General features: G+C 37.9%; 1 long non-coding RNA gene across 2 annotated transcripts; it reads left to right on the top strand.

The window, feature by feature from the left end:
- Positions 1-8740: 8740 nt before the first annotated feature.
- Positions 8741-11522, top strand: LOC145100831 (uncharacterized). Of its 2 annotated transcripts, none has more exons than XR_013705270.1 (2): positions 8741-10336; positions 10753-11522. It is a non-coding gene; the product is annotated as an uncharacterized LOC145100831 (long non-coding RNA). The 2 variants fall into 2 exon arrangements; XR_013705267.1 differs by having other exon boundaries at positions 8741-9840.
- Positions 11523-12533: the final 1011 nt, after the last annotated feature.

The following is a 12533-nucleotide window of genomic DNA, read 5'->3' on the forward strand; positions in this document are numbered from 1 at the left end:
ATGGTATTCAGGTGGTGGCTAATTGGCATTACAAGGAGCCTTCAGCAGCTGAGGACTGGTTTGGGTGGAGTCAGAAGTTCCCTAGGGAAAGCCTAGGAAGGTAGTAGCAGAGATCAGTAGCAGTAGAGTGACTTGGTGGAGTCGAGGCAGTTCTTGAGGAAAGTACGGATAGATGTGGAAGGTAGTATGGGCCCGTACTACTGAAAGCAGAGGATCCGTACTCGAATCAAGGAAGGCTGAGATGAATCCAGGGAACTTGTAGTGTGTGAGATCCCTCGAGATTGGGTGAGTATTGTGATGTTAGTGATGGCATGTTGCCGAGTATAGTGACGCTACGTGGTAGACCAGATGGTAGTTCTGGTGTCGACAGGGGATCAGGCTCGGACTCTGGAGCCAGGCAGATTGATGATCAGATGAGAGAGTTCATTTCATTTGAGAATTTTGTGTAGTATCACTGACCAGACTCCTGTGATCCTCAGTGTGATCAAGGAGGGCATTATGGAGATTTATGATGAGAGGTCGAGTGCATTCTGCACAGAGATAGCAGTCATGATAGAGACCCATACGTTGATGTTTCGGGAATTCACAGTTTGTGAGGCTCCAGATTGTCATGGGGGTTAGGGACCCCATTGTTAGCAGTAGATGGTTGGCAGATGTTGCCAACACTTTTCGTACCAGACGTTGTCTCGAAAGGAGACAAGACCTGACTTACTTCCTGTCTCCTGAGGGATAGAGCACGAGATTGATAGGAAGAGGTTGGTAGTGAGTTGAGGGATGACGTGGTTGATGCTATGTCATGGGATGACTTCCAGACCAGATTCTGGGCAGAGTGTGCCCAGGCGATTGAGGCGCAGTAGTTGGCGCAAGAATTGTTAAATCTCCACTAGACGACTAAGACTGTGGCAGAGGTCACTACCAAGTCTCGGGAAAGAGCTTATATAGTACCACAGTATGCAGCAGATGAGGAAACGAAGAAGATAAGTTATCATAACATATTGTAGAATGATAGTAGGGAAATTGTGAGTATCTCGAGGTGTAAGACCCTGAATGATATGACTTCTAGAGCTCGAGAGCGGGATATTGACTTAGAGCACACTGATAAGAGGGAACCATATCAGTTGCTTATAGTGAAGGGTCTTGGGAAGAGACCGTAGATTTCAGATTAGCTTTCGAGAGACCATCAGGATCAGAATCGGTGCAGCACTTGTGGGAAACTGCACAAGGGATCCTTTTGTTCCAAGGGTTGAGTAAGTGTAACCCTGTGTTATCCTCGGTTCGTGTCTGAATTACATTTTCAAGAGATGTCATATGCCAATTGCATGCCGAGAAGCATTAGTGAATAGTGATAGATCTATTCCCCAAATTATGGGATTGGGAAAGTACAGTGTCATCTTGGTTTATTCCAAGACTGAGGAGCGGCACGAGAAGCACCTGCAGGAGGTGCTAGAGACTTTGAGGAGGGAGAGAATTTTCGCAAGGTTCTCTAATTGTGAGTTCTGGTTGCACAGGGCGCAATTTCTTGGGCACCTTGTCAATCAGAAGGATATTCTAGTCGATCCGGCCAAGATAGAGGTCGTGATGCAGAGGAGAATTTCGAGGTCTCTAACTGAGATTCGGAGCTTCCTGGGTTTAGCATGTTATTGTCGGAGATTTATTCGGATTTTTAGAAGTTGTGTGATCTTTTGGATTAGCTAGTGTTCAAACACTAGCAATGGTAAGTGTGGTTTCTAGCAGATTGGTCATGGGTGGCGAGAAGGATTGGGAATTCTTCTAGTTTTGTGTGTTGTAGGGCATTAGCTGAATCAAAGTGGGGGAGAATCACCCAAGGATTCAGAAGCAGGAGCAGTTTTGAGACTAGGATAAGTTTTGCATCCTTATTGCGAAGGAAGATAACCCAAGCGGTTGTATGGTTTGAGGATAGTGTGAGATGGAAGTTCGGAAAAGCTTGCCAGTAAGGAGATCGCGTTCCCGTGATGTTACTAGCAAGCCGTAAGGAATCGGGTTTGGGATTCCAGTTAGGACACGAGTTCTGTTGAGTGCGGGGCAAGCGCATGTTCGATCCAGTATTAGTGTGTTGTAAGTCTGCGGGTGTAGCTGTAGCATTCACTAGCAGTCAGATAGTATTAGAGTGTTGTAAGTCTGCGGGTGTAGCCGTAGCATTCACAAGATTAGCAGATAGTACTAGAGTGATGTGAGTCTGTGGGTGTAGCCGCAACCTTCACTAGGTTGGTAGATAGCGTGAGTGCGTTGTTAGGATGCGGAAAGATCAGTAGTACCCACCAATTCGGGTATAGCAGTAAGGATATGGAAATCCATGGATTGGATTTTGGAATTTCCCAAACGGATTAGACCTGGTTAAGCCAGTGATAAGACTATAGAAGCGCCACTACAGAGATGAGAGCAATGAAGCAGTGGACTGCTTAAGGTCATTTATGTCATAAGGCTACAATTGGTGATGTAGCAATCGCGTTTAGCTTTGGGTTTGGTGACGTCAGGATTCGACGCATGGAACGATTCAGTTAGAGCAGAAGGCCGTTAGGGCCACAATGTCAAGATAAGTAGTAGCAGCTAGATCCATAGAAGAATTTCGTCTAGAAGTCGTGCGAGGCGGCTAAGTGGGGAGTCTTTTGGCTCCGCAGTTGGGCTGGAACCCGGTACTTCAAATGATTTTCGAATCAGTTGAGACCATGAAGGCCTAGATGGATTTCGGAAGCGGCCATGTGTCAGCATACAGTTTCAGGCAGTCAGGGTTTCAGGCAGATCAGTGTTTTCAGGCAAATCAGTGTTTTCAGGCAAATTAGGGATTCATACCATCTCGAGACATCAGAATCCAGAGGAAGTAGATGTGAGCTTGTTGTGAGGGATTAGTTCACCTGAAGATGTTAGGGCTTTGGGATGATTGGTCACAGCTGCCTTGAGGAGGCTAGGGTGTGCCCAGGGTTATGGCCAAGTTACATGAGTAGTTGGCGTGTAAGGAGTGATTTCGAGGACGAAATCTAATTTAAGTGGGGGAGAGTTGTAACGCCCCGTTTATTTAAATAAAATTAGTAAATGTGAGTCCCGGACTAATTTGTGAAGAATTTTGGAAGTCAGGGTTTAAAAGAGTATGTTCGGGATTAAATTGAAAAGGATTACGGAGGTTTGGGTCTGTTTGGTATGTTTTGGATTTAAGTTGAGAAGATTTTATGGGGTCAGGGGCTAGAGTGTAAGTTTTGGGCTTGATTTGAAAGGAATTTCAGAGGGTAGGGTTGAATTGGTAAATTAAGGACTTTGTTTGAAAATGAATCTGTTGAGGGGGACTAAACTTGTTAATATATTACAAGTTTGAAGAAAGAACACGGGTGAAGCCCCGTCATTTCCTTCTGTGTATGAAGATATAACCCAAGCGAAACCCTAAACCTAATCCTTAGCAGCCGCCACCTTGTGACTCCCCAGCCGTCATCTCTCCCAACCTCAAGCCTCCCATCACCGGCTGTCACCCTCCTTCTCAGACTTCCGGCGCCGAGACTACCACCATAAACCTGCTGCCAACGAATGCGTGAGTCAAGGTCGACGTTGGGGCCGTTGTGCCTCCATCTCCTCCGGTAACGATGCAAGCCTGCAATTCTTCTTCCTTCTCTGTTTCAGCCGACGATACCTTTTCTCTGGCCGATGTCGCCGCTCCGGGCGGCTGCCTCATCGTCAATACCTTTCGTCAGTCGCTTGTCTCCATGATTGGGTATTTGCGTTGTGTTGTATGCATTCGTATCTCATCCCATGTCGGGGTGTGAATGGGTTCTGCCGAATGGAGGTCGTGAAGAACCACCATGGTAGCCGGCCATGGTGGTTGCCGTCGATAACAAAGCTGATGCCGCCTCTCCGGGGGTTCTGCCTTCGCCATGTGCCACTAGGTGGGTGGCTGGAGTTGTTTTGTAATCAGTTAGGGCGTGTGTGAGTTATTTCAGTGATGTATGATTTGGGTTGTTGGCTGGATAGATCAAAAAAGCCACCGCCACCACCGTGAGGTGGTGGCTGCCGCCAAGCGCCACCGTCGGCCACCATGGTGTGGTTGGGTGTGTGTTTATTAGTTAGTGTGTGTGTTAGTGAGTGTGTGTATTTGGATTAAAGCCCTGTAATTGTAATTATCAAATTGAATAATAAAAAGAAAGGGAAAACCACCACCTTAGGGTGGTGGCCGCCGCCGTGAGCCGCCATGGACCACCACTACCCGAGGTGGTAGTGGGTGGTGCCCCGCTAGCAAACCCTAATGGGCTTAGAGATTGGTTTTGGGCCTGTTGGGCCATGTTTGGGTGGAAAACCCTAATTATGAATATTGGGCCTTAGACTTATTGGACCCACTTTTGGGCCATTGAGATGGGATTATGTATTAAGCCCAACCACTCCATCTCATTTATCTAGTAGAGTAAAGAACTTAATGGACTAAGTCCTTAATGAGCTAATTGAGAAAATACTAATATTTGAGAGATTATCAGCACACGCGAGAATTATTTAATAAGTGAATATTAATAATAAACATTAGCAGAAATTAATCTAAGTAATAATGGGCTTAATGGATTAAGTCCTTACTGGATTAAGTCCCTAGTGTGTTAAGTCCTTAGTGGGTTAAGTAAGAAACACTTAACCCTAGTTATCATTTGTTGTGAAACCCTAATTTCACTTGGGCTTTGTGTTGGGCCATCCAAGAATAATTAAATAGACTAGAGTAATTAGTTGGGCTTTAGGGTAAGGCCCATATGAAGGATTGGGCCCAATTTGGAAAATTGGGCCATAGTTGGGGCCTAGATGGTTGTAAGATATTGGGCCCTAGAATGATACATGTTGGACTGGACTGATCGATTGGGCCTTAAGGAAAGTCCATGTAGAGGTTTGGGCCCAATTTGGAAAATTGGGCCATATGTTGGGCTTTGATCCCTAGTTGACTTTGGGCCAATGGATTGGGCCTTGGGCTTGGGTAAGCCAAGATAGGGGTAATGTTGCAATTATCCAAAGCAGGTATTTTTAGTCATGTGTTAGTACCCAATTATTAATTGGGTGTTATTTGGTGTTGACAGTTCGGGAATCTGTCAACCAGCAGCTGGGGTGGAGTCTGCGGGACTTCAGCAGTGTGGGATTGTGTCTACGGGACTTCAGCAGTGTGAGGTGAGTTTCCTTCCAGTAGGAACGGGTCTAAGGCCACAATGCCGGCCCGTTTAGCTAGCAGTAGTTTTCAGATTTTGATCTGATGCAGTAGTTAGTATGTTTGATGCCTTCGTGGCTCAGACATGATTTATGTGTTATGTGTTCCGGGCTACGACCGAAGGTAGTATGCAGTATATGTGAGTTTATGCTAGTTGATATGTTATGATATGCTGTGTTCAGTCAGCTTCGGACTTTAGTCCGATGGAGGGGCAATGCCCTAGTCAGTTAGCTTCGGACTTCGGTCCGATGGAGGGGACAAGGTCCCAGACAGTCAGCTTCGGGCTTCGGTCCGATGGAGGGGGCAAGGCCCCAGTCAGTTAGCTTCGGACTTAGGTCCGATGGAGGGGACAAGGTCCCAGACAGTTAGCTTCGGACTTCGGTCCGATGGAGGGGGCAAGGCCCCAGTCAGTTAGCTTCGGACTTAGGTCCGATGGAGGGGAAAAGGTCCCAGACAGTTAGCTTCGGACTTCGGTCCAATGGAGGGGGCAAGGCCCCAGTCAGTTAGCTTCGGACTTCGGTCCGATGGAGGGGACAAGGTCCCAGACAGTCAGCTTCGGACTTCGGTCCGATGTAGGGGACAAGATCCCAGTCAGTCAGCTTCGGACTTCGGTTCGATGGAGGGGGCAAGGCCCCAGTATGTGCTTGATATGTTATTGTTTGGTATGTGGTAGTTTGGGGGAGCTCACTAAGCTTCGTGCTTACGGTTTTCAGTTTTGGTTTCAGGTACTCTGTTTTCAAAAGAGGAGCTCGGGAACATTGCAGTGCATACACCATTTGTTCAGCCTGGGATGTTTATACTCTGATATATATCTGACAGTTGTTAACATATTTTGAGATAAATTGTTTATGACTCTTATATGACGTTTGATGAATATGGTTTTATTACTAATTTTAAAAGAAATTTTCGGGTCGTATTTTTGGGTCGTTACATATTGTTTGGAAAATCCACTTTAAACACATCACAGATCTAGCCTAGACATCACTCCAGTAACTAGATCTATCGGAATTTCAGTTGAAATTACTGATAAATCTAATTTATTGGTTCGTAATAATGACTATAAATAGAAATATAAGTTACACTTAAAGTGTAGTAAGCATAACCCAACTTACATGTTCTCTAGTGAAAGTTCAAGAAGTCGCGGGCAACACTTCGACTCTGAATACATCTTTTTATCGATCTCACTGATACTGCAACACTTCGCTAAAGTGGTTGGAAACTCGGAAATCTCGGGCTCGAGGTCAGAGAAAGTTAGAGAGAGAGAGGGAGAGAGAGAGAGTTGGGGAGAAAAGTATGAAAAATATGTATGAATATGGACATATATATATATATATATATATATATATATATATATATATATATGCATTTGAAGGGGTCGCATCACGAGTTTGTGTAGGCGGCAAGGGTCGTCTCCGGGCGTGACACATGGTGCAATATGGGTGGAGCTGCGCTGCATAAACATCTAAATTTTTTCTTTCTTCGAAAAATCACATCTTTCGCATACGAGATCTGTTTTCAACGTTCTTTATATCCCTGGTTTCATATCGACGAGTACTGCAACTTTCCTTTAGATTTCAATAGCTAATTCACATTTTTTTTTTTAATTTGCAGTGAATAAATGTTACATTGTAAAATACTTTGCGAAAATTTTAACTTATTCATAAGAACTCAGTTCTTGACTTTATTTATATTGATGGATTCGTAATTACGTAGACATCAACTTTCATTTACATTGTTTTGGCTAACAAGTAACCGATTTTCATTTCATATTTTACAATGAATACCGATGCACTATGTCCAACATGAAACTTTGAAAAATCATAACTTCTTCATAAGACTTCAGATTTTGGTTTTCTTTATACTCACAAATTGTAATCACGACTACTACAAACGTTTATACTAAATTATACTATAACGTGAAAAATGGGGTTTTACAATTTGTTATGCTTGGTTTGTAACCGATTTGGCAAGACTGATCATCTTTTCACGTCTTGTGATGTTTTTATCCCAATATGGAGTTGAACTTCTATGTTGTGGGATTTCCCTTTGCCTACATGGTTTCAATTACTTCGCTCATTGGTTGTTTCGAGCTTATGGTGTTAGATGTGGAGGTTAAGAAAAAGTTTGATGCATTCATTGATATAGATTTTTGAAATATTTGGAACTTTCAAAATAACTTCGTATTTAGAACGGTAAACCCCAAGACGGATGATATATTTCATGATATATGTTATCTTCATTGCTTCTGGATTAACAACAGACGTAGGAACCTTAGTAATTCTTGTGATTATTGGTTGTCTTTTCCTAAATCTACAAACAAAACTATCTAATTTTTCTTTTTCTAGCTTATTGCTAGAGTGTTTTTTTATATATTTATGTCGTTAAAAAATAGATGCATAAAATAGCAATGAACAAGTACCCAACACATAACTTATTCAGTAGTTATTGAACAAGTCTCTTTTGACAAACTATAGACCAACCCATAACTTTGCCTTAAATTTTAAGTAGTGCTTCTTAAAATTATTTACTAACTTATTGGTTTTTCAAAAATTCAATAAGTTAAAAAATCTGTTTGGTAATGTTAACTTTTCAGGCAAAAAATGACTTTTCAAAAAGCCAAAACTTCCTGGTTTTTTTCTAAAAAACCAATAAGTTGATTGAAAAAACACTCTCAAGTGAGACGACACAATGATGTGTTCAATGAAAGTGTTGAATTAAGTGACAAATCTATTTGTTATTTAATGGATTAAACTCTATCATAATGAGATGTCATATTGGGCTATTGACATTCAATATGATTTGAAGTTCAATGAAAACATGAAAGTTTTTAATTCTTAAATATATACTATAGATTAGATTTTTTAATTTGAACTTTGTAAAATTCAATGCATTGTAGGGAAAAAAATTAATAAAATTGCTTGAAATATAAAAAAAAATGATATGACAATTCGTTGAACTCTATGAAATTCAATATATCGTAGTTATTAATAAAATATGACATAAAAACACGTTCAATATAAAACTCACAATTTATTAAATTAAGAGAAATCAAATATCATCTTATGTTTTGTTTTTATCCATATTTTTATTCAATATATCAAAACAAATATCAATATGATTAAGAAAAAAAGTTTATATATTTCATAAGTTATTATTTTATAAACATAAAAAAAGAATAAGATTATAAATAAAATGATATTTAATTTCTCTAAAATTTATCATGAAAAAATCAAGCTTTTTAAATGATGTATGCCACTTGTACTACAAGAGATTAAAGGCTAACAAAGATATGTAACATATCGAGTTTTGTAACGTCATAAAAGGCGAAGTACGTTTTTGTGAAGCCGCGACTTGTACTACAAGAGACCGTGTGTACTAGCATTGGGGTTTCACTTAGTTGCACCCCACCCCCTCACCTTCTTCTTATTGACTATATCAGTCCCCTAACAGGCTAACACTGACTTCGTTTCGCTTGTGTTTAAAACTTGATGCCTAGGCAGTTCAGCAACTTTATTGTGAGAGTTGGCCAGTTGGCCTTGCAGCTTAAAGTGATATCAGGTAAGTCCTAACTATTTGTTTTTCTATTAAATTTATAAACTTATTTTAATTGTTTTCGGTTTGTTAATAGGTATAGAAACTCAATTTCAATCGAGTTTCATGGTAACAATACTATATCACTATGTAATTGTTCTTTTTTTAATAGCTATCTGCTACTTGTTTTTTAAAATCCAGCCACCCAAAAAATAAGTGAATTATATATTCACAAATATATTAATTTCTTGTGTTAGGATAACCTATGAATGAATGTATAGTTATATAATGGCCTAGTGCACTAATTTGTATATAGAATTCTTTCACACTTCGATATAAAATGTGTATAGGTTTTAAAAAAGTCATTTGCTCAGTGAACTTCATGCTAAATGCACACCAAAATTTACATGTTTCTATGCATCAATTCAAAAGTTTATGTATAAGATTCACAAGATTATGTATCAATTTTCGAATTTATACATTAAATTCTCAAACTAATACATGAAATTCACATACTTACACACGAAATTCACATGCTTATACAAATCATATAATCATTTATAAAGTAAAGATATTCACTACATTTGTAAAATGATATTGAGATAATTTGTATAGTAACTCCAATTTACACCAAAACTGTGGTTTCATACATGCTTGTCTCACAAACCCTTGCATAATCCACTTTTTACAAGATAAACTTGTTACATTTCTTTTTTGTTTTTAGCAAAAAATATGTTTAATGAAAAATCCATAAAAAATAAACATCGGTAACAAATAAATAAGTTTTATTATACGTTTACTATATGATATATGGACTAATTGGGTACAGTTTTTTTTATCTGATATATCATAATTAATGAGGTAACTAGTTTAGTATAATGATGAATGCGTATGGACTTTCTAGGAATGGAGAGTTAAAGATAGGGTTATTTCGTGCATATTTTCCACATTTAGAGGGTGCAAAAAGAACATGTATGGAATCAGTGTAAGACAATGTACTTAGAAGTTAGAAGTACAACTTACGTACTACAAATGACTGCCATGGTCTATTAATAACAACTTTCATGTATGATTTTATATCGTGCCAATTACCAAACAATACGTATTATTGGAGGCCATTAATTGGTGTTAAGGTAAATATAATGTGTAGATGGAGATGTGAGGGTAGACAGGGACGAGACGGAGCCCGAAAAAGACTGATGGATACTTAATACAGTATAATAGTTTTTTCCGTGCACTGCCTCTTCCCTGGCTATCCTTTGTTCTCTCTATACATGTGTCCTTTAATTATATGCGTTTTTTTTTTAATTATCGTAGCTATTTCTTTATAAAATATAAAGTATGAAGTTCTTATGTAAATCAACACGAGGATCTTCCTTTTGTTTGAAATTCTTTTTTATCATATTGATAAAGTATTCCCCCTTTTAAGCTCATTAAAGGAAGTATTCCGTTTTTAAAGTAGTTCAAGGCTCACATTTTATTCCAGCATTTATTTATTTTAATTTGGGTTAGAATCATCGTGTGTACATGATGATATGATATCTAATTATTAGTTCCGAATATCAAATAAACACAATGTATTAGAATATGGAGAGTGGATGCGGCTAGGGGAACATCGCCCCCTATGAGGTTTGGCCGCATCTCTTCCTTCATTACCGTGCATTTTGATTGATCATTGTATAAGACCGTTGGAAATGGTCGACATTCAAATATATATATATATATATATATATATATATATATATATATATATATATATATATATATATAAAATAAAATAGAATTGACTAAAATAAATTAGGAAATAAAAAAGTAATAAAATGAAGCTATTATATATATATATATATATATATATATATATATATATATATATATATATATATATATATATATATATATATGATAGCTTCATTTTATTACTTTTTTATTTCCTAATTTATTTTAGTCAATTCTATTTTATTTTAGTTAATCTTCATGTATATTTTCTCTTTTTGTTATTTTTCACCTTTATTGTGTACTTTCTAGTCATTTGAGCTTAATTGTAGGATTTACCGAAAACTATTCAACATGGAGGAATGGGAGGAATGCGAGACCTTTGGAAGTTTGTGGTTTACTTATGGGCTAAGCTATGGAACTCTTGGACTTGGATTGCAAGGAAGAAGACAATTGGGCTTATTATCAACATGATGATGGAGAAAGTTGGACTTAATCTTGGTTGAAGAATGATGATGATGTGAAGAGAATTTAAGCTATAAAAGATCAAAGGAGTAATGGATCATCTTGAGAGAGTTAAGAACACATAATTGAGTTATCAAGAACTTATACATATGGGCCGGACCAAGAATAAAAGGAGTAATCTAGAAGTGCCTATTAAATGGGCCAAACAGCCCATTCAGCGAGACCCACGCGGTCCGCGTGGATCCACAAACGATCCGCATGGATTGTGCTGTGAAGAAACCAGATTTTTGCATTGAGCTTCTAATTGGTGAAAGTTGGTGAGAACCTTTTGGCTAACTTTTGCATCCGAGTTTTGACTACTTTTACTATAGTTTTGAAGGAAAGAAAGGAGGAGAACTCTTGAAGGAAGAACACATTTTCCTCTCTAAGAAGATTTTGAAGCTTAATGCATTTTCTATCATCTTTCAATCTTGAACAGTGTTTGGTATCTCTAAACAACTTTTTATTTCTTTAATCTTAGCCATGTTAGGCTAAATTTATGTTTGGTTGATTTTGGTTTAACCCATGGATGATTAGTTTCTTTGAAGACTTCATATTACCTTGTGTTTGAAATTTATGGACATGTTTTCTAGTTAAACATCTTCTTGTGTTTATTTGTCTTTGATCATGAGCTTGGATGAATAAATGCTTACTTTGTTGACTAATTTCTTGTTTAAGTAATGGACCCTCAAATTAGTAAGTAAGAAATGGTTTATATGTTTGTTTCCTTTCCTTTAAACCATGGAAATGTTTCCTCCATAATGATAATGTAAGCATTTGATTATCTTTTGGACTTGGTGACTCTTAAAACTTAATGCTAATTGATTTTCACAAGATTACATGCTTCATTGGTTTTGTGACTTTAATTAAGGAAATGTGTTTCGAGCTCCTCTAACTATTTTTTTTAATAACAAAGAAGAATTGAGGTGATTTGTGCATATGAATTGCTATAGCTAAGTTAAATTAAATCACAAGTGTTATTCCATTTTGTCTAATGATAAGTCAACTAAGATATCCATGTGGTGTATTCCAAAATCAACCAACTTTCCTTCATTTATTTTAAATCAAATCATTTGCTGGTTTATTTGTCATCTCTACATTTTCGCATAGTTCTAGTATTCTCAATAATCAAAAAGATTTAAACACCCATTTTACTTTTATTTTGCTTTTCAAGTACTTGGATAAGTAATTTTCATAGAGGTATAAATTGAACCAATCTCCGTGGATACGATCCCTCTACCATTATACACTATTTTGTGTGTAAGATTTAGAGTTATTAATTTTGTTGGCCTCGACAACCATCAATATATATATATATATATATATATATATATATATATATATATATATATATATACCTTCTATTTTTTTTTTAACAAATCTCTCTCAGTTCTCTCCATCTTTTACCAAATTCATTTCAATAATTTTTAAAATGTCTTCTTTCAACAATCTAAACAACCAAAAAACATCAGTTAGAAACACCATTCCCGCTAGACCTACGATGGATCAACTGGTTTATTTGCCCCTGTTTCATTATTATGGTAGTATGGTACCATATTTTCCAAAACAATTTTCACAACCATAACGACCAACACAACCACAACACAAA

The sequence above is a fragment of the Lactuca serriola genome, chromosome 1 (assembly GCF_051521515.1).
Source record: "Lactuca serriola cultivar US96UC23 chromosome 1, Lser_US96UC23_V15, whole genome shotgun sequence".
Lineage (NCBI taxonomy): Eukaryota > Viridiplantae > Streptophyta > Magnoliopsida > Asterales > Asteraceae > Lactuca > Lactuca serriola.